Below are 25,295 nucleotides of genomic sequence, written 5' to 3'. Positions count from 1 at the left end.
GCAATCGATACCACGTTGGGTCAAAATATGAACTATACATATTTATGCTAATTAGGTGTTTTGAGGTTATTGGAGTTGTCATATAGCCATAACGACAGTGTATTTGGAAAATGTTCACAATCTTATATTAAGGTGTAGAACCGATTTTTTAAGTACATATGCACTAAGCAATCTATACCAAGCTGCGTAAAAATACGAACTATACATATTTATGCTAATTAACCGTTTTGAGGTTATTGGAGTTGTCATATAGCCATAACGCCAGTGTATTTGGAAAAATTTCACAATCTTATAGAATCGATTTTGTACTACAAACCCATTTTTTAAGTACATATGCACTAAGCAATCTATACCAAGCTGCGTAAAAATACGAACTATACATATTTATGCTAATTAACCGTTTTGAGGTTATTGGAGTTGTCATATAGCCATAACGACAGTGTATTTGGAAAAATTTCACAATCTTGTGCTAAGGTGTAGAATCGATTTTGTAGTACATATGCACTAAGCACTCGATACCAAGTTGCGTGAAAATATGAACTATATACATTTATGCTAATTAACCGTTTTGAGGTTATTGGAGTTGTCATATAGCCATAACGACAGTGTATTTGGAAAAATTGTACAATATTATATTAGGGCGTAGAATCGATTTTTTAGTACACATGCACTTAGTAACCGATAACAAGTTGCGTAAAAATATGAACTATACATATTTATGCTAATTAACCGTTTTGAGGTTATTGGAGTTGTCATATAGCCGTAACGACAGTGTATTTGGAAAAATTTCACAATATTACATTAAGGCGTAGAATCGATTTTTTAGTACACGTGCACAACGCAATCGATACCAAGTTGGGTCAAAATATGAACTATACATATTTATGCTAATTAGGTGTTTTGAGGTTATTGGAGTTGTCATATAGCCATAACGACAGTGTATTTGGAAAATGTTCACAATCTTATATTAAGGTGTAGAACCGATTTTTTAAGTACATATGCACTAAGCAATCTATACCAAGCTGCGTAAAAATACGAACTATACATATTTATGCTAATTAACCGTTTTGAGGTTATTGGAGTTGTCATATAGCCATAACGACAGTGTATTTGGAAAAATTTCACAATCTTATATTAAGGAGTAGAATCCATTTTTTAGTACATATACATTAAGCACTCGATACCAAGTTGCGTAAAAATATGAACTATACATATTTATGCTAATTAACCCGTTTGAGGTTATTGGAGATGTCATATAGCCGTAACGATAGTGTATTTGGAAAAACTTCACAATCTTATATTAAGGTGTAGAATCCATTTTTTAGTACATATGCACTAAGTAGCCGATACCAAGTTGCGTAAAAATATGAACTATATATATTTATGCTAATTAACCGTTTTGAGGTTATTGGAGTTGTCATATAGCCATAACGACAGTGTATTTGGAAAAATTGTACAATATTATATTAAGGCGTAGAATCGATTTTTTAGTACACATGTTCTTAGTAACCGATACCAAGTTGCGTAAAAATATGAACTATACATATTTATGCTAATTAACCGTTTTGAGGTTATTGGAGTTGTCATATAGCCGTAACGACAGTGTATTTGGAAAAATTTCACAATATTACATTAAGGCGTAGAATCGATTTTTTAGTACACATGCACTACGCAATCGATACCAAGTTGGGTCAAAATATGAACTATACATATTTATGCTAATTAGGTGTTTTGAGGTTATTGGAGTTGTCATATAGCCATAACGACAGTGTATTTGGAAAATGTTCACAATCTTATAAAGGGTGATTTTTTAAGAGCTTGATAACTTTTTTAAAAAAAAAAACGCATAAAATTTGCAAAATCTCATCGGTTCTTTATTTGAAGCGTTAGATTGGTTCATGACATTTACTTTTTGAAGATAATTTCATTTAAATGTTGACCGCGGCTGCGTCTTAGGTGGTCCATTCGGAAAGTCCAATTTTGGGCAACTTTTTCGAGCATTTCGGCCGGAATAGCCCGAATTTCTTCGGAAATGTTGTCTTCCAAAGCTGGAATAGTTGCTGGCTTATTTCTGTAGAGTTTAGACTTGACGTAGCCCCACAAAAAATAGTCTAAAGGCGTTAAATCGCATGATCTTGGTGGCCAACTTACGGGTCCATTTCTTGAGATGAATTGTTGTCCGAAGTTTTCCCTCAAAATGGCCATAGAATCGCGAGCTGTGTGGCATGTAGCGCCATCTTGTTGAAACCACATGTCAACCAAGTTCAGTTCTTCCATTTTTGGCAACAAAAAGTTTGTTAGCATCGAACGATAGCGATCGCCATTCACCGTAACGTTGCGTCCAACAGCATCTTTGAAAAAATACGGTCCAATGATTCCACCAGCGTACAAACCACACCAAACAGTGCATTTTTCGGGATGCATGGGCAGTTCTTGAACGGCTTCTGGTTGCTCTTCACCCCAAATGCGGCAATTTTGCTTATTTACGTAGCCATTCAACCAGAAATGAGCCTCATCGCTGAACAAAATTTGTCCGAAAAAAAAAAAACCGAACACTGATTTTGGTAATAAAATTCAATGATTTGCAAGCGTTGCTCGTTAGTAAGTCTATTCATGATGAAATGTCAAAGCATACTGAGCATCTTTCTCTTTGACACCATGTCTGAAATCCCACGTGATCTGTCAAATACTAATGCATGAAAATCCTAACCTCAAAAAAATCACCCGTTATTAAGGTGTAGAACCGATTTTTTAAATACATATGCACTAAGCAATCTATACCAAGCTGCGTAAAAATACGAACTATACATATTTATGCTAATTAACCGTTTTGAGGTTATTGGAGTTGTCATATAGCCATAACAACAGTGTATTTGGAAAAATTTCACAATCTTATAGAATCGATTTTGTACTACAAAACCGATTTTTTAAGTACATATGCACTAAGCAATCTATACCAAGCTGCGTAAAAATACGAACTATACATATTTATGCTAATTAACCGTTTTGAGGTTATTGGAGTTGTCATATAGCCATAACGACAGTGTATTTGGAAAAATTTCACAATCTTGTGCTAAGGTGTAGAATCGATTTTGTAGTACATATGCACTAAGCAATCTATACCAAGTTGCGTAAAAATATGAACTATATACATTTATGCTAATTAACCGTTTTGAGGTTATTGGAGTTGTCATATAGCCATAACGACAGTGTATTTGGAAAAATTTCACAATCTTGTGCTAAGGTGTAGAATCGATTTTGTAGTACATATGCACTAAGCACTCGATAACAAGTTGCGTAAAAATATGAACTATACATATTTATGCTAATTAACCGTTTTGAGGTTATTGGAGTTGTCATATAGCCGTAACGACAGTGTATTTGGAAAAATTTCACAATATTACATTAAGGCGTAGAATCGATTTTTTAGTACACGTGCACTACGCAATCGATACCAAGTTGGGTCAAAATATGAACTATACATATTTATGCTAATTAGGTGTTTTGAGGTTATTGGAGTTGTCATATAGCCATAACGACAGTGTATTTGGAAAATGTTCACAATCTTATATTAAGGTGTAGAACCGATTTTTTAAGTACATATGCACTAAGCAATCTATACCAAGCTGCGTAAAAATACGAACTATACATATTTATGCTAATTAACCGTTTTGAGGTTATTGGAGTTGTCATATAGCCATAACGACAGTGTATTTGGAAAAATTTCACAATCTTATATTAAGGTGTAGAATCCATTTTTTAGTACATATAACGGGTGATTTTTTTGAGGTTAGGATTTTCATGCATTAGTATTTGACAGATCACGTGGGATTTCAGACATGGTGTCAAAGAGAAAGATGCTCAGTATGCTTTGACATTTCATCATGAATAGACTTACTAACGAGCAACGCTTGCAAATCATTGAATTTTATTACCAAAATCAGTGTTCGGTTCGAAATGTGTTTCGCGACAAATTTTGTTCAGCGATGAGGCTCATTTCTGGTTGAATGGCTACGTAAATAAGCAAAATTGCCGCATTTGGGGTGAAGAGCAACCAGAAGCCGTTCAAGAACTGCCCATGCATCCCGAAAAATGCACTGTTTGGTGTGGTTTGTACGCTGGTGGAATCATTGGACCGTATTTTTTCAAAGATGCTGTTGGACGCAACGTTACGGTGAATGGCGATCGCTATCGTTCGATGCTAACAAACTTTTTGTTGCCAAAAATGGAAGAACTGAACTTGGTTGACATGTGGTTTCAACAAGATGGCGCTACATGCCACACAGCTCGCGATTCTATGGCCATTTTGAGGGAAAACTTCGGACAACAATTCATCTCAAGAAATGGACCCGTAAGTTGGCCACCAAGATCATGCGATTTAACGCCTTTAGACTATTTTTTGTGGGGCTACGTCAAGTCTAAAGTCTACAGAAATAAGCCAGCAACTATTCCAGCTTTGGAAGACAACATTTCCGAAGAAATTCGGGCTATTCCGGCCGAAATGCTCGAAAAAGTTGCCCAAAATTGGACTTTCCGAATGGACCACCTAAGACGCAGCCGCGGTCAACATTTAAATGAAATTATCTTCAAAAAGTAAATGTCATGAACCAATCTAACGTTTCAAATAAAGAACCGATGAGATTTTGCAAATTTTATGCGTTTTTTTTTAAAAAAAAGTTATCAAGCTCTTAAAAAATCACCCTTTACATTAAGCACTCGATACCAAGTTGCGTAAAAATATGAACTATACATATTTATGCTAATTAACCCGTTTGAGGTTAGTGGAGATGTCATATAGCCGTAACGATAGTGTATTTGGAAAAATTTCACAATCTTATATTAAGTTGTAGAATCGATTTTGTAGTACATATGCACTAAGTAGCCGATACCAAGTTGCGTAAAAATATGAACTATATATATTTATGCTAATTAACCGTTTTGATGTTATTGGAGTTGTCACATAGCCATAACGACAGTGTATTTGGAAAAATTGTACAATATTATATTAAGGCGTAGAATCGATTTTTTAGTACACATGCACTTAGTAACCGATACCAAGTTGCGTAAAAATATGAACTATACATATTTATGCTAATTAACCGTTTTGAGGTTATTGGAGTTGTCATATAGCCGTAACGACAGTGTATTTGGAAAAATTTCACAATATTACATTAAGGCGTAGAATCGATTTTTTAGTACACGTGCACTACGCAATCGATACCAAGTTGGGTCAAAATATGAACTATACATATTTATGCTAATTAGGTGTTTTGAGGTTATTGGAGTTGTCATATAGCCATAACGACAGTGTATTTGGAAAATGTTCACAATCTTATATTAAGGTGTAGAACCGATTTTTTAGTACATATGCACTAAGCAATCTATACCAAGCTGCGTAAAAATACGAACTATACATATTTATGCTAATTAACCGTTTTGAGGTTATTGGAGTTGTCATATAGCCATAACGACAGTGTATTTGGAAAAATTTCACAATCTTATATTAAGGAGTAGAATCCATTTTTTAGTACATATACATTAAGCACTCGATACCAAGTTGCGTAAAAATATGAACTATACATATTTATGCTAATTAACCCGTTTGAGGTTAGTGGAGATGTCATATAGCCGTAACGATAGTGTATTTGGAAAAATTTCACAATCTTATATTAAGGTGTAGAATCGATTTTTTAGTACATATATATTAAGCACTCGATACCAAGTTGCGTAAAAATATGAACTATATATATTTATGCTAATTAACCGTTTTGAGGTTATTGGAGTTGTCATATAGCCATAACGACAGTGTATTTGGAAAAATTTCACAATCTTATATTAAGGTGTAGAATCGATTTTGTAGTACATATGCACTAAGCACTCGATACCAAGTTGCGTAAAAATATGAACTATATATATTTATGCTAATTAACCGTTTTGAGGTTATTGGAGTTGTCATATAGCCATAACGACAGTGTATTTGGAAAAATTGTACAATATTATATTAAGGCGTAGAATCGATTTTTTAGTACACATGCACTTAGTAACCGATACCAAGTTGCGTAAAAATATGAACTATACATATTTATGCTAATTAACCGTTTTGAGGTTATTGGAGTTGTCATATAGCCGTAACGACAGTGTATTTGGAAAAATTTCACAATATTACATTAAGGCGTAGAATCGATTTTTTAGTACACATGCACTACGCAATCGATACCAAGTTGCGTCAAAATATGAACTATACATATTTATGCTAATTAGGTGTTTTGAGGTTATTGGAGTTGTCATATAGCCATAACGACAGTGTATTTGGAAAAATTTCACAATCTTATATTAAGGTGTAGAATCGATTTTTTAGTACATATGCACTAAGCAATCTATACCAAGCTGCGTAAAAATATGAACTATACATATTTATGCTAATTAACCGTTTTGAGGTTATTGGAGTTGTCATATAGCCATAACGACAGTGTATTTGGAAAAATTTCACAATCTTATATTAAGTTGTAGAATCGATTTTGTAGTACATATGCACTAAGTAGCCGATACCAAGTTGCGTAAAAATATGAACTATATATATTTATGCTAATTAACCGTTTTGAGGTTATTGGAGTTGTCATATAGCCATAACGACAGTGTATTTGGAAAAATTTCACAATATTACATTAAGGCGTAGAATCGATTTTTTAGTACACATGCACTTAGTAACCGATACCAAGTTGCGTAAAAATATGAACTATACATATTTATGCTAATTAACCGTTTTGAGGTTATTGGAGTTGTCATATAGCCGTAACGACAGTGTATTTGGAAAAATTTCACAATCTTATATTAAGGCGTAGAATCGATTTTTTAGTACACATGCACTACGCAATCGATACCAAGTTGCGTAAAAATATGAACTATACATATTTATGCTAATTAGGTGTTTTGAGGTTATTGGAGTTGTCATATAGCCATAACGACAGTGTATTTGGAAAAATTTCACAATCTTATATTAAGGTGTAGAATCGATTTTTTAGTACATATGCACTAAGCAATCTATACCAAGCTGCGTAAAAATATGAACTATACATATTTATGCTAATTAACCGTTTTGAGGTTATTGGAGTTGTCATATAGCCATAACGACAGTGTATTTGGAAAAATTTCACAATCTTATAGAATCGATTTGTAGAATCCATTTTTTAGTACATATGCACTAAGCAATCTATACCAAGCTGCGTAAAAATATGAACTATACATATTTATGCTAATTAACCGTTTTGAGGTTATTGGAGTTGTCATATAGCCATAACGACAGTGTATTTGGAAAAATTTCACAATCTTATATTAAGGTGTAGAATCGATTTTGTAGTACATATGCACTAAGCACTCGATACCAAGTTGCGTGAAAATATGAACTATATACATTTATGCTAATTAACCGTTTTGAGGTTATTGGAGATGTCATATAGCCATAACGACAGTGTATTTGGAAAAATTTCACAATCTTATATTAAGGCGTAGAATCGATTTTTTAGTACACATGCACTTAGTAACCGATACCCAGTTGCGTAAAAATATGAACTATACATATTTATGCTAATTAACCGTTTTGAGGTTATTGGAGTTGTCATATAGCCATAACGACAGTGTATTTGGAAAAATTTCACAATCTTATATTAAGGTGTAGAATCGATTTTTTAGTACACGTGCACTAAGCAATCTATACCAAGTTGCGTAAAAATATGAACTATACATATTTATGCTAATTAGCTGTTTTGAGGTTATTGGAGATGTCATATAGCCATAACGACAGTGTATTTGGAAAAATTTCACAATCTTATATTAAGGCGTAGAATCGATTTTTTAGTACACATGCACTTAGTAACCGATACCAAGTTGCGTAAAAATATGAACTATATATATTTATGCTAATTAACCGTTTTGAAGTTATTGGAGTTGTCATATAGCCGTAACGACAGTGTATTTGGAAAAATTTCACAATATTACATTAAGGCGTAGAATCGATTTTTTAGTACACATGCACTACGCAATCGATACCAAGTTGCGTCAAAATATGAACTATACATATTTATGCTAATTAGGTGTTTTGAGGTTATTGGAGATGTCATATAGCCGTAACGACAGTGTATTTGGAAAAATTTCACAATCTTATATTAAGTTGTAGAATCGATTTTTTAGTACATATGCACTAAGTAGCCGATACCAAGTTGCGTAAAAATATGAACTATATATATTTATGCTAATTAACCGTTTTGAGGTTATTGGAGTTGTCATATAGCCATAACGACAGTGTATTTGGAAAAATTTCACAATCTTATATTAAGGTGTAGAATCCATTTTTTAGTACATATGCACTAAGTAGCCGATACCAAGTTGCGTAAAAATATGAACTATATATATTTATGCTAAAAATATGAACTATATATATTTATGCTAATTAACCGTTTTGAGGTTATTGGAGATGTCATATAGCCATAACGACAGTGTATTTGGAAAAATTTCACAATCTTATATTAAGGTGTAGAATCGATTTTTTAGTACAGATGCACTAAGCAATCTATACCAAGTTGGGTCAAAATATGAACTATACATATTTATGCTAATTAACCGTTTTGAGGTTATTGGAGTTGTCATATAGCCATAACGACAGTGTATTTGGAAAAATTTCACAATCTTATATTAAGGTGTAGAATCGATTTTTTAGTACATATGCACTAAGCAATCTATACCAAGTTGCGTAAAAATATGAACTATACATATTTATGCTAATTAACCGTTTTGAGGTTATTGGAGTTGTCATATAGCCATAACGACAGTGTATTTGGAAAAATTTCACAATCTTATATTAAGGTGTAGAATCGATTTTTAAGTACACATGCACTACGCAATCGATACCAAGTTGCGCAAAAATATGAACTATACATATTTATGCTTATTAGCCGTTTTGAGGTTATTGGAGTTGTCATATAGCCATAACGACAGTGCGTTTGGAAAAATTTCACAATCTTATATTAAGGTGTAGAATCGATTTTTTAGTACATATGCACTAAGCAATCTATACCAAGTTGCGTAAAAATATGAACTATACATATTTATGCTAATTAACCGTTTTGAGGTTATTGGAGTTGTCATATAGCCATAACGACAGTGTATTTGGAAAAATTTCACAATCTTATAGAATCGATTTTGTACTACAAAACCGATTTTTTAAGTACATATGCACTAAGCAATCTATACCAAGCTGCGTAAAAATACGAACTATACATATTTATGCTAATTAACCGTTTTGAGGTTATTGGAGATGTCATATAGCCGTAACGATAGTTTTTAGTACAGATGCACTAAGTAACCGATACCAAGTTGCGTAAAAATATGAACCATACATATTTATGCTAATTAGCCGTTTTGAGGTTATTGGAGATGTCATATAGCCGTAACGACAGTGTATTTGGAAAAATTTCACAATCTTATATTAAGGTGTAGAATCGATTTTGTAGTACATATGCACTAAGTAGCCGATACCAAGTTGCGTAAAAATTCGAACTATACATATTTATGCTAATTAGCCGTTTTGAGGTTATTGGAGTTGTCATATAGCCATAACGACAGTGCGTTTGGAAAAATTTCACAATCTTATATTAAGGTGTAGAACCGATTTTTTAGTACATATGCACTAAGCAATCTATACCAAGTTGCGTAAAAATATAAACTATACATATTTATGCTAATTAACCGTTTTGAGGTTATTGGAGTTGTCATATAGCCATAACGGCAGTGTATTTGGAAAAATTTCACAATCTTATAGAATCGATTTTGTACTACAAAACCGATTTTTTAAGTACAGATGCACTAAGTAACCGGTACCAAGTTGCGTAAAAATATGAACTACACATATTTATTCTAATTAGCCTTTTTGAGGTTATTGGAGATTTCATATAGCCGTAACGATAGTGTATTTGGAAAAATTTCACAATCTTATATTAAGGTGGAGAATCCATTTTTTAGTACACATGCACTAAGTAACCGATACCAAGTTGCGTAGAAATATGAACTATACATATTTATGCTAATTAGCCGTTTTGAGGTTATTGGAGATGTCATATAGCCGTAACGACAGTGTATTTGGAAAAATTTCACAATCTTATATTAAGGTGTAGAACCGATTTTTTAGTACATATGCATTAAGCACTCTATACCAAGTTGCGTAAAAATATGAACTATACATATTTATGCTAATTAACCGTTTTGAGGTTATTGGAGATGTCATATAGCCATAACGACAGTGTATTTGGAAAAATTTCACAATCTTATATTAAGGTGTAGAATCGATTTTTTAGTACAGATGCACTACGCAATCGATACCAAGTTGCGCAAAAATATGAACTATACATATTTATGCTTATTAGCCGTTTTGAGGTTATTGGAGTTGTCATATAGCCATAACGACAGTGCGTTTGGAAAAATTTCACAATCTTATATTAAGGTGTAGAACCGATTTTTTAGTACATATGCACTAAGCAATCTATACCAAGTTGCGTAAAAATATGAACTATACTTATTTATGCTAATTAACCGTTTTGAGGTTATTGGAGTTGTCATATAGCCATAACGACAGTGTATTTGGAAAAATTTCACAATCTTATATTAAGGTGTAGAACCGATTTTTTAAGTACATATGCACTAAGCAATCTATACCAAGCTGCGTAAAAATACGAACTATACATATTTATGCTAATTAACCGTTTTGAGGTTATTGGAGTTGTCATATAGCCATAACGACAGTGTATTTGGAAAAATTTCACAATCTTATATTAAGGAGTAGAATCCATTTTTTAGTACATATACATTAAGCACTCGATACCAAGTTGCGTAAAAATATGAACTATACATATTTATGCTAATTAACCCGTTTGAGGTTATTGGAGATGTCATATAGCCGTAACGATAGTGTATTTGGAAAAATTTCACAATCTTATATTAAGGTGTAGAATCGATTTTTTAGTACATATATATTAAGCACTCGATACCAAGTTGCGTAAAAATATGAACTATATATATTTATGCTAATTAACCGTTTTGAGGTTATTGGAGTTGTCATATAGCCATAACGACAGTGTATTTGGAAAAATTTCACAATCTTATATTAAGGTGTAGAATCCATTTTTTAAGTACATATGCACTAAGCAATCTATACCAAGCTGCGTAAAAATACGAACTATACATATTTATGCTAATTAACCGTTTTGAGGTTATTGGAGTTGTCATATAGCCATAACGACAGTGTATTTGGAAAAATTTCACAATCTTATAACGGGTGATTTTTTTGAGGTTAGGATTTTCATGCATTAGTATTTGACAGATCACGTGGGATTTCAGACATGGTGTCAAAGAGAAAGATGCTCAGTATGCTTTGACATTTCATCATGAATAGACTTACTAACGAGCAACGCTTGCAAATCATTGAATTTTATTACCAAAATCAGTGTTCGGTTCGAAATGTGAAAATCCGCTTTTTTATCGACAAATTTTGTTCAGCGATGAGGCTCATTTCTGGTTGAATGGCTACGTAAATAAGCAAAATTGCCGCATTTGGGGTGAAGAGCAACCAGAAGCCGTTCAAGAACTGCCCATGCATCCCGAAAAATGCACTGTTTGGTGTGGTTTGTACGCTGGTGGAATCATTGGACCGTATTTTTTCAAAGATGCTGTTGGACGCAACGTTACGGTGAATGGCGATCGCTATCGTTCGATGCTAACAAACTTTTTGTTGCCAAAAATGGAAGAACTGAACTTGGTTGACATGTGGTTTCAACAAGATGGCGCTACATGCCACACAGCTCGCGATTCTATGGCCATTTTGAGGGAAAACTTCGGACAACAATTCATCTCAAGAAATGGACCCGTAAGTTGGCCACCAAGATCATGCGATTTAACGCCTTTAGACTATTTTTTGTGGGGCTACGTCAAGTCTAAAGTCTACAGAAATAAGCCAGCAACTATTCCAGCTTTGGAAGACAACATTTCCGAAGAAATTCGGGCTATTCCGGCCGAAATGCTCGAAAAAGTTGCCCAAAATTGGACTTTCCGAATGGACCACCTAAGACGCAGCCGCGGTCAACATTTAAATGAAATTATCTTCAAAAAGTAAATGTCATGAACCAATCTAACGTTTCAAATAAAGAACCGATGAGATTTTGCAAATTTTATGCGTTTTTTTTTAAAAAAAAGTTATCAAGCTCTTAAAAAATAACCCTTTATTAAGGTGTAGTTTCGATTTTTTTGTACATATATATTAAGCACTCGATACCAAGTTGCGTAAAAATATGAACTATATATATTTATGCTAATTAACCGTTTTGAGGTTATTGGAGTTGTCATATAGCCATAACGACAGTGTATTTGGAAAAATTTCACAATCTTGTATTAAGGTGTAGAATCGATTTTGTAGTACATATGCACTAAGCACTCGATACCAAGTTGCGTGAAAATATGAACTATATACATTTATGCTAATTAACCGTTTTGAGGTTATTGGAGTTGTCATATAGCCATAACGACAGTGTATTTGGAAAAATTGTACAATATTATATTAAGGCGTAGAATCGATTTTTTAGTACACATGCACTTAGTAACCGATACCAAGTTGCGTAAAAATATGAACTATACATATTTATGCTAATTAACCGTTTTGAGGTTATTGGAGTTGTCATATAGCCGTAACGACAGTGTATTTGGAAAAATTTCACAATATTACATTAAGGCGTAGAATCGATTTTTTAGTACACATGCACTACGCAATCGATACCAAGTTGGGTCAAAATATGAACTATACATATTTATGCTAATTAGGTGTTTTGAGGTTATTGGAGATGTCATATAGCCGTAACGACACTGTATTTGGAAAAATTTCACAATCTTATATTAAGTTGTAGAATCGATTTTGTAGTACATATGCACTAAGTAGCCGATACCAAGTTGCGTAAAAATATGAACTATATATATTTATGCTAATTAACCGTTTTGAGGTTATTGGAGTTGTCACATAGCCATAACGACAGTGTATTTGGAAAAATTTCACAATCTTATATTAAGGTGTAGAATCCATTTTTTAGTACATATGCACTAAGTAGCCGATACCAAGTTGCGTAAAAATATGAACTATATATATTTATGCTAATTAACCGTTTTGAGGTTATTGGAGTTGTCATATAGCCGTAACGACAGTGTATTTGGAAAAATTTCACAATCTTATATTAAGGTGTAGAATCGATTTTTTAGTACATATGCACTAAGTAACCGATACCAAGTTGCGTAAAAATATGAACTTTACAAATTTATACTAATTAACCGTTTTGAGGTTATTGGAGTTGTCATATAGCCATAACGACAGTGTATTTGGAAAAATTTCACAATCTTATATTAAGGAGTAGAATCCATTTTTTAGTACATATACATTAAGCACTCGATACCAAGTTGCGTAAAAATATGGGCTATACATATTTATGCTAATTAACCCGTTTGAGGTTAGTGGAGATGTCATATAGCCGTAACGATAGTGTATTTGGAAAAATTTCACAATCTTATATTAAGGTGTAGAATCGATTTTTTAGTACATATATATTAAGCACTCGATACCAAGTTGCGTAAAAATATGAACTATATATATTTATGCTAATTAACCGTTTTGAGGTTATTGGAGTTGTCATATAGCCATAACGACAGTGTATTTGGAAAAATTTCACAATCTTTTATTAAGGTGTAGAATCCATTTTTTAGTACATATACATTACGCAGTCGATACCAAGTTCCGTAAAAATATGAACTATACATATTTATGCTAATTAACCGTTTTGAGGTTATTGGAGTTGTCATATAGCCATAAAGACAGTGTATTTGGAAAAATTTCACAATCTTATATTAAGGTGTAAAGGGTGATTTTTTAAGAGCTTGATAACTTTTTTAAAAAAAAAAATGCATAAAATTTGCAAAATCTCATCGGTTCTTTATTTGAAACGTTAGATTGGTTCATGACATTTACTTTTTGAAGATAATTTCATTTTAATGTTGACCGCGGCTGCGTCTTAGGTGGTCCATTCGGAAAGTCCAATTTTGGGCAACTTTTTCGAGCATTTCGGCCGGAATAGCCCGAATTTCTTCGGAAATGTTGTCTTCCAAAGCTGGAATAGTTGCTGGCTTATTTCTGTAGACTTTAGACTTGACGTAGCCCCACAAAAAATAGTCTAAAGGCGTTAAATCGCATGATCTTGGTGGCCAACTTACGGGTCCATTTCTTGAGATGAATTGTTGTCCGAAGTTTTCCCTCAAAATGGCCATAGAATCGCGAGCTGTGTGGCATGTAGCGCCATCTTGTTGAAACCACATGTCAACCAAGTTCAGTTCTTCCATTTTTGGCAACAAAAAGTTTGTTAGCATCGAACGATAGCGATCGCCATTCACCGTAACGTTGCGTCCAACAGCATCTTTGAAAAAATACGGTCCAATGATTCCACCAGCGTACAAACCACACCAAACAGTGCATTTTTCGGGATGCATGGGCAGTTCTTGAACGGCTTCTGGTTGCTCTTCACCCCAAATGCGGCAATTTTGCTTATTTACGTAGCCATTCAACCAGAAATGAGCCTCATCGCTGAACAAAATTTGTCGATAAAAAAGCGGATTTTCTGCCAACTTTTCTAGGACCCATTCACTGAAAATTCGACGTTGTGGCAGATCGTTCGGCTTCAGTTCTTGCACGAGCTGTATTTTATACGGTTTTACACCAAGATCTTTGCGTAAAATCTTCCATGTGGTCGAATAACACAAACCCAATTGCTGCGAACGGCGACGAATCGACATTTCACGGTCTTCAGCCACACTCTCAGAAACAGATGCAATATTCTCTTCTGTACGCACTGTACGCATTCGTGTGGTTGGTTTAATGTCCAATAAAGTAAACTGAGTGCGAAACTTGGTCACAATCGCATTAATTGTTTGCTCACTTGGTCGATTATGTAGACCATAAATCGGACGTAAAGCGCGAAACACATTTCGAACCGAACACTGATTTTGGTAATAAAATTCAATGATTTGCAAGCGTTGCTCGTTAGTAAGTCTATTCATGATGAAATGTCAAAGCATACTGAGCATCTTTCTCTTTGACACCATGTCTGAAATCCCACGTGATCTGTCAAATACTAATGCATGAAAATCCTAACCTTAAAAAAATCACCTTTTATATTTATGCTAATTAACCGTTTCGAGGTTATTGGAGTTGTCATATAGCCATAACGACAGTGTATTTGGAAAAATTGTACAATATTATATTAAGGCGTTGAATCGATTTTTTAGTACACATGCACTTAGTAACCGATACCAAGTTGCCTAAAAATATGAACTATACATATTTATGCTAATTAACCGTTTTGAGGTTATTGGAGTTGTCATATAGCCATAACGACAGTGTATTTGGAAAAATTTCACAATCTTATATTAAGGTGTAGAATCCATTTTTTAGTACATATGCACTAAGCAATCGATACCAAGTTGCGTAAAAATATGAACTATACATATTTATGCTAATTAGCTGTTTTGAGGTTATTGGAGATGTCATATAGCCATAACGACAGTGTATTTGGAAAAATTTCACAATCTTATATTAAGGTGTAGAATCGATTTTTTAGTTCATATGCACTAAGCAATCGATACCAAGTTGCGTAAAAATATGAACTATACATATTTATGCTAATTAACCGTTTTGAGGTTATTGGAGTTGTCATATAGCCATAACGACAGTGTATTTGGAAAAATTTCACAATCTTATATTAAGGTGTAGAATGGATTTTTTAGTACATATGCACTAAGCAATCGATACCAAGTTGCGTAAAAATATGAACTATACATATTTATGCTAATTAACCGTTTTGAGGTTATTGGAGTTGTCATATAGCCATAACGACAGTGTATTTGGAAAAATTTCACAATCTTATATTAAGGTGTAGAATCGATTTTTTAGTACAGATGCACTAAGCAATCTATACCAAGTTGCGTAAAAATACGAACTATACATATTTATGCTAATTAACCGTTTTGAGGTTATTAGAGTTGCCATATAGCCGTAACGACAGTGTATTTGGGAAAATTTCACAATCTTATATTAAGGTGTAGAATCCATTTTTTAGTACAGATGCACTAAGTAACCGATACCAAGTTGCGTAAAAATACGAACTATATATATTTATGCTAATTAGCCGTTTTGAGGTTATTGGAGATGTCATATAGCCGTAACGACAGTGTATTTGGAAAAATTTCACAATCTTATATTAAGGTGTAGAACCGATTTTTTAGTACATATGCATTAAGCACTCTATACCAAGTTGCGTAAAAATATGAATTTCACAATCTTATATTAAGGTGTAGAACCGATTTTTTAAGTACATATGCACTAAGCAATCTATACCAAGCTGCGTAAAAATACGAACTATACATATTTATGCTAATTAACCGTTTTGAGGTTATTGGAGTTGTCATATAGCCATAACGACAGTGTATTTGGAAAAATTTCACAATCTTATATTAAGGTGTAGAATCGATTTTTTAGTACATATGCACTAAGCAATCGATACCAAGTTGCGTAAAAATATGAACTATACATATTTATGCTAATTAACCGGTTTGAGGTTATTGGAGATGTCATATAGCCATAACGACAGTGTATTTGGAAAAATTTCACAATCTTATATTAAGGTGTAGAATCGATTTTTTAGTACATATGCACTAAACAATCGATACCAAGTTGCGTAAAAATATGAACTATACATATTTATGCTAATTAACCGTTTTGAGGTTATTGGAGTTGTCATATAGCCATAACGACAGTGTATTTGGAAAAATTTCACAATCTTATATTAAGGTGTAGAATCGATTTTTTAGTACATATGCACTAAGCAATCGATACCAAGTTGCGTAAAAATATGAACTATACATATTTATGCTAATTAACCGTTTTGAGGTTATTGGAGTTGTCATATAGCCATAACGACAGTGTATTTGGAAAAATTTCACAATCTTATATTAAGGTGTAGAATCGATTTTTTAGTACATATGCACTTAGCAATCGATACCAAGTTGCGTAAAAATATGAACTATACATATTTATGCTAATTAACCGTTTTGAGGTTATTGGAGTTGTCATATAGCCATAACGACAGTGTATTTGGAAAAATTTCACAATCTTATATTAAGGTGTAGAATCCATTTTTTTGTACATATGCACTAAGAAATCGATACCAAGTTGCGTAAAAATATGAACTATACATATTTATGCTAATTAGCCGTTTTGAGGTTATTGGAGATGTCATATAGCCGTAACGACAGTGTATTTGGAAAAATTTCACAATCTTATATTAAGGTGTAGAATCGATTTTTTAGTACATATGCACTAAGCAATCGATACCAAGTTGCGTAAAAATATGAACTATATATATTTATGCTAATTAACCGTTTTGAGGTTATTGGAGTTGTCATATAGCCATAACGACAGTAAATTTGGAAAAATTTCACAATCTTATATTAAGGTGTAGAATCGATTTTTTAGTACATATGCACTTAGCAATCGATACCAAGTTGCGTAAAAATATGAACTATACATATTTATGCTAACTAGCTGTTTTGAGGTTATTGGAGTTGTCATATAGCCATAACGACAGTGTATTTGGAAAAATTTCACAATCTTATATTAAGGTGTAGAATCGATTTTTTAGTACATATGCACTAAGCAATCTATACCAAGTTGCGTAAAAATATGAACTATACATATTTATGCTAATTAACCGTTTTGAGGTTATTGGAGTTGTCATATAGCCATAACGACAGTGCGTTTGGAAAAATTTCACAATCTTATATTAAGGTGTAGAATCGATTTTTTAGTACATATGCACTAAGCAATCGATATCCAGTTTCGTTAAAATATGAACTATACATATTTATGCTAATTAACCGTTTTGAGGTTGTTGGAGTTGTCATATAGCCACAACGACAGTGTATTTGGAAAAATTTCACAATCTTATATTAAGGTGTAGAATCCATTTTTTAGTACATAAGCACTAAGCACTCGATACCAAGTTGCGTAAAAATATGAACTATACATATTTATGCTAATTAACCGTTTTGAGGTTATTGGAGTTGTCATATAGCCATAACGACAGTGTATTTGGAAAAATTTCACAATCTTATATTAAGGTGTAGAATCGATTTTGTAGTACATATACATTAAGCAATCGATACCAAGTTGCGCAAAAATATAAACTATACATATTTAGGCTAATTAACCGTTTTGAGGTTATTGGAGTTGTCATACAGCCATAACGACAGTGTATTTGGAAAAATTTCACAATCATATATTAAGGTGTACAATCGATTTTTTATTACATATGCACTAAGCAATCGATACCAAGTTGCGTAAAAATATGAACTATACATATTTATGCTAATTAGCTGTTTTGAGGTTATTGGAGTTGTCATATAGCCATAACGACAGTGTATTTGGAAAAATTTCACAATCTTATATTAAGGTGTAGAATCGATTTTTTAGTACATATGAACTAAGCAATCGATACCAAGTTGCGTAAAAATATGAACTATACATATATATGCTAATTAACCGTTTTGAGGTTATTGGAGTTGTCATATAGCCATAACGACAGTGTATTTGGAAAAATTTCACAATCTTATATTAAGGTGTAAAATCGATTTTTTAGTACATATGCACTAAGCAATCGATACCAAGTTGCGTAAAAATATAAACTATACAAGTTTATACTAATTAACCCTTTTGAGGTTATTGGAGATGTCATATAGCCATAACGACAGTGTATTTGGAAAAATTTCACAATCTTATATTAAGGTGTAGAATCGATTTTTTAGTACATATGCACTAAGCAATCGATACCAAGTTGCGTAAAAATATAAACTATACATATTTATGCTAATTAACCGTTTTGAGGTTATTGGAGTTGTCATATAGCCATAACGACAGTGTATTTGGAAAAATTTCACAATCTTATATTAAGGTGTAGAATCGATTTTTTAGTACATATGCACTAAGTAACCGATCCCAAGTTGCGTAAAAATATGAACTATACATATATATGCTAATTAACCGTTTTAAGGTTTTTGGAGTTATCATATAGCCATAACGACAGTGTATTTGGAAAAATTTCACAATCTTATATTAAGGTGTAGAATCGATTTTTTAGTACACATGCACTAAGCAATCGATACCAAGTTGCGTAAAAATATGAACTATACATATATATGCTAATTAACCGTTTTGAGGTTATTGGAGTTGTCATATAGCCATAACGACAGTGTATTTGGAAAAATTTCACAATCTTATATTAAGGTGTAGAATCGATTTTTTAGTACATATGCACTAAGCAATCGATACCAAGTTGCGTAAAAATATGAACTATACATATTTATGCTAATTAGCTGTTTTGAGGTTATTGGAGATGTCATATAGCCATAACGACAGTGTATTTGGAAAAATTTCACAATCTTATATTAAGGTGTAGAATCGATTTTTTAGTACATATGCACTAAGCAATCGATACCAAGTTGCGTAAAAATATGAACTATACATATTTATGCTAATTAACCGTTTTGAGGTTATTGGAGTTCCCATATAGCCATAACGACAGTGTATTTGGAAAAATTTCACAATCTTATATTAAGGTGTAGAATCCATTTTTTAGCACACATGCACTAAGCAATCGATACCGAGTTGCGAAAAATTATGAACTATACATATTTATGCTAAATAACCGTTTTGAGTTTATTGGAGTTTTCATACAGCCATAACGACAGTATTTCACAATCTTATATTAAGGTGTAGAATCGATATTTTAGTACACATGCACTAAGCAATCGATACCAAGTTGCGTAAAAATATGAACTATACATATATATGCTAATTAACCGTTTTGAGGTTATTGGAGTTGTCATATAGCCATAACGACAGTGTATTTGGAAAAATTTCACAATCTTATATTAAGGTGTAGAATCGATTTTTTAGTACATATGCACTAAGCAATCGATACCAAGTTGCGTAAAAATATGAACTATACATATTTATGCTAATTAACCGTTTTGAGGTTATTGGAGTTGTCATATAGCCATAACGACAGTGTATTTGGAAAAATTTCACAATCTTATATTAAGGTGTAGAATCGATTTTTTAGTACATATGCACTAAGCAATCGATACCAAGTTGCGTAAAAATATGAACTATACATATTTATGCTAATTAACCGTTTTGAGGTTATTGGAGTTGTCATATAGCCATAACGACAGTGTATTTGGAAAAATTTCACAATCTTATATTAAGGCGTAGAATCGATTTTGTAGTACATATGCACTAAGCAATCGATACCAAGTTGCGTAAAAATATGAACTATACATATTTATGCTAATTAGCTGTTTTGAGGTTATTGGAGTTGTCATATAGCCATAACGACAGTGTATTTGGAAAAATTTCGCAATCTTATATTAAGGTGTAGAATCGATTTTTTAGTACATATGCACTAAGCAATCGATACCAAGTTGCGTAAAAATATGACCTATATATATTTATGCTAATTATCGGTTTTGAGGTTATTGGAGTTGTCATATAGCCATAACGACAGTGTATTTGGAAAAATTTCTCAATCTTATATTAAGGTGTAGAATCGATTTTTTAGTACATATGCACCAAGCAATCGATACCAAGTTGCGTAAAAATATGAACTATACATATTTATGCTAATTAACCGTTTTGAGGTTATTGGAGTTGTCATATAGCCATAACGACAGTGTATTTGGAAAAATTTCACAATCTTATATTATTAAGGATAGAATCCATTTTTTAGTACATATGCACTAAGCAATCTATACCAAGCTGCGTAAAAATATGAACTATACATATTTATGCTAATTAGCTGTTTTGAGGTTATTGGAGTTGTCATATAGCCATAACGACAGTGTATTTGGAAAAATTTCACAATCTTATATTAAGGTGTAGAATCGATTTTTTAGTACATATGCACTAAGCAATCGATACCAAGTTGCGTAAAAATATGAACTATACATATTTATGCTAATTAGCTGTTTTGAGGTTATTTGAGTAGTCATATAGCCATAACGACAGTGTATTTGGAAAAATTTCGCAATTTTATATTAAGGTGTAGAATCGATTTTTTAGTACATATGCACTATGCAATCGATACCAAATTGCGTTAAAATATGAACTATACATAGTTATGCTAATTAACCGTTTTGAGGTTATTGGAGTTGTCATATAGCCATAACGACAGTGTATTTGGAAAAATTTCACAATCTTATATTAAGGTGTAGAATCGATTTTTTAGTACATATGCACTAAGCAGTCGATACCAAGTTGCGTTAAAATATGAACTATACATATGTATGCTAGTTAGCTGTATTGAGGTTATTGGAGTTGTCATATAGCCATAACGACAGTGTATTTGGAAAAATTTCACAATCTTATATTAAGGTGTAGAATCGATTTTTTAGTACATATGCACTAAGCAATCGATACCAAGTTGCGTAAAAATATGAACTATACATATTTATGCTAATTAACCGTTTTGAGGTTATTGGAGTTGTCATATAGCCATAACGACAGTGTATTTGGAAAAATTTCACAATCTTATATTAAGGTGTAGAATCGATTTTTTAGTACATATGCACTAAGCAATCGATACCAAGTTGCGTGAAAATATGAACTATACATATTTATGCTAATTAGCTGTTTTGAGGTTATTGGAGTTGTCATATAGCCATAACGACAGTGTATTTGGAAAAATTTCACAATCTTATATTAAGGCGTAGAATCGATTTTGTAGTACATATGCACTAAGTAGCCGATACCAAGTTGCGTAAAAATATGAACTATACATATTTATGCTAATTAACCGTTTTGAGGTTATTGGAGTTGTCATATAGCCATAACAACAGTGTAGTTGGAGAAATTTCACAATCTTATATTAAGGTGTAGAACCGATTTTTTAGTACATATGCACTAAGCAATCTATACCAAGTTGCGTAAAAATATAAACTATACATATTTATGCTAATTAACCGTTTTGAGGTTATTGGAGTTGTCATATAGCCATAACAACAGTGTATTTGGAGAAATTTCACAATCTTATATTAAGGCGTAGAATCGATATTTTAGTACACATGCACTAAGCAATCGATACCAAGTTGCGTAAAAATATGAACTAAACATATTTATGCTAATTAACCGGTTTGAGGTTATTGGAGTTGTCATATAGCCATAAAGACAGTGTATTTGGAAAAATTTCACAATCTTATATTAAGGCGTAGAATCGATATTTTAGTACACATGCACTAAGCAATCGATACCAAGTTGCGTAAAAATATGAACTATACATATTTATGCTAATTAACCGTTTTGAGGTTATTGGAGTTGTCATATAGCCATAACGACAGTGTATTTGGAAAAATTTCACAATCTTATATTAAGGTGTAGAATCGATTTTTTAGTACATATGCACTAAGCACTCGATACCAAGTTGCGTAAAAATATGAACTATACATATTTATGCTAATTAGCTGTTTTGAGGTTATTGGAGTTGGCATATAGCCATAACGACAGTGTATTTGGAAAAATTTCACAATCTTATATTAAGGTGTAGAATCGATTTTTTAGTACATATGCACTTAGCAATCGATACCAAAATGCGTAAAAATATGAACTATACATATTTATGCTAATTAACCGTTTTGAGATTATTGGAGTTGTCATATAGCCATAACGACAGTGTATTTGGAAAAATTTCACAATCTTATATTAAGGTGTAGAATCGATTTTTTAGTACATATGCACTAAGCAATCGATACCAAGTTGCGTAAAAATATGAACTATACATATTTATGCTAATTAGCCGTTTTGAGGTTATTGGAGTTCCCATATAGCCATAACGACAGTGTATTTGGAAAAATTTCACAATCTTATATTAAGGTGTAGAATCGATTTTTTAGTACATATGCACTTAGCAATCGATACCAAGTTGCGTAAAAATATGAACTATACATATTTATGCTAATTAACCGTTTTGAGGTTATTGGAGTTGTCATATAGCCATAACGACAGTGTATTTGGAAAAATTTCACAATCTTATATTAAGGTGTAGAATCGATATTTTAGTACGCATGCACTAAACAATCTATACCAAGTTGCGTAAAAATATGAACTATACATATTTATGTTAATTAGCTGTTTTGAGGTTATTGGAGATGTCATATAGTCATAACGACAGTGTATTTGGAAAAATTTCACAATCTTATATTAAGGTGTAGAATCGATTTTTTAGTACATATGCACTTAGCAATCGATACCAAGTTGCGTAAAAGTATGAACTATACATATTTATGCTAATTAACCATTTTGAGGTTATTGGAGTTGTCATATAGCCATAACGACAGTTTATTTGGAAAAAATTCACAATCTTATATTAAGGTGTAGAATCGATTTTTTAGTACATATACATTAAGCAATCGATACCAAGTTGCGTAAAAATATGAACTATACATATTTATGCTAATTAACCGTTTTGAGGTTATTGGAGTTGTCATATAGCCATAACGACAGTGTATTTGGAAAAATTTCACAATCTTATATTAAGGTGTAGAATCCATTTTTTAGTACATATACATTAAGCACTCGATACCAAGTTGCGTAAAAATATAAACTTTACATATTTATGCTAATTAACCGTTTTGAGGTTATTGGAGTTGTCATATAGCCATAACGACAGTGCGTTTGGAAAAATTTCACAATCTTATATTAAGGTGTAGAATCGATTTTTTAGTACATATGCACTAAGCAATCGATACCAAGTTGCGTAAAAATATGAACTATACATATTTATGCTAATTAGCTGTTTTGAGGTTATTGGAGTTGTCATATAGCCATAACGACAGTGTATTTGGAAAAATTTCACAATCTTATATTAAGGTGTAGAACCGATTTTTTAGTACATATGCACTAAGCAATCTATACCAAGTTGCGTAAAAATATGAACTATACATATTTATGCTAATTAACCGTTTTGAGGTTATTGGAGTTGTCATAACGACAGTGTATTTGGAAAAATTTCACAATCTTATATTAAGGTGTAGAATCGATATTTTAGTACATATGCCTTAAGTAGCCGATACCAAGTTGCGTAAAAATATGAACTATACATATTTATGCTAATTAACCGTTTTGAGGTTTTTGGAGATGTCATATAGCCATAACGACAGTGCGTTTGGAAAAATTTCACAATCTTATAATAAGGTGTAGAATCGATCTTTTAGTCCATATACATTAAGCAATCGATATCAAGTTGCGTAAAAATATGAACTATACATATTTATGCTAATTAGCTGTTTTGAGGTTATTGGAGTTGTCATATAGCCATAACGACAGTGTATTTGGAAAAATTTCACAATCTTATATTAAGGTGTAGAATCGATTTTTTAGTACATATGCACTAAGCACTCGATACCAATTTGCGTAAAAATAGGAACTATACATATTTATGCTAATTAGCCGTTTTGAGGTTATTGGAGTTGTCATATAGCCATAACGACAGTGTATTTGGAAAAATTTCACAATCTTATATTAAGGTGTAGAATCGATTTTTTAGTACATATGCACTAAGCAATCTATACCAAGTTGCGTAAAAATATGAACTATACATATTTATGCTAATTAACCGTTTTGAGGTTATTGGAGTTGTCATATAGCCATAACAACAGTGTAGTTGGAGAAATTTCACAATCTTATATTAAGGTGTAGAACCGATTTTTTAGTACATATGCACTAAGCAATCTATACCAAGTTGCGTAAAAATATAAACTATACATATTTATGCTAATTAACCGTTTTGAGGTTATTGGAGTTGTCATATAGCCATAACAACAGTGTATTTGGAGAAATTTCACAATCTTATATTAAGGCGTAGAATCGATATTTTAAGTACATATGCACTAAGCAATCGATACCAAGTTGCGTAAAAATATGAACTAAACATATTTATGCTAATTAACCGGTTTGAGGTTATTGGAGTTGTCATATAGCCATAAAGACAGTGTATTTGGAAAAATTTCACAATCTTATGTTAAGGCGTAGAATCGATTTTGTATTATATATGCACTAAGTAACCGATACCAAGTTGCGTAGAAATATGAACTATACATATTTATGCTAATTAACCGTT

General features: G+C 32.3%; 1 long non-coding RNA gene across 2 annotated transcripts in view; it reads left to right on the top strand.

Annotated features, from left to right (window-relative positions):
• LOC125779209 (uncharacterized) overlaps positions 1-22,627 on the top strand; it is a 63,734-nt gene extending 41,107 nt beyond the window's left edge. The window contains exons 1-3 of one of the 2 annotated variants that reach the window (XR_007423176.1): positions 1,795-2,735; positions 5,509-6,935; positions 22,154-22,627. This is a non-coding gene — a long non-coding RNA (uncharacterized LOC125779209). Of the gene's footprint in view, positions 1-1,794; positions 2,736-5,508; positions 6,936-22,153 lie in introns of those variants that run through there. The other variant, XR_007423177.1, reaches the window with a different exon arrangement.
• Positions 22,628-25,295: the final 2,668 nt, after the last annotated feature.

This window comes from Bactrocera dorsalis, chromosome 6 (genome assembly GCF_023373825.1).
Source record: "Bactrocera dorsalis isolate Fly_Bdor chromosome 6, ASM2337382v1, whole genome shotgun sequence".
Taxonomy (NCBI): Eukaryota; Metazoa; Arthropoda; class Insecta; order Diptera; family Tephritidae; genus Bactrocera; species Bactrocera dorsalis.
This window is presented reverse-complemented; position numbering and strand designations above follow the sequence as displayed.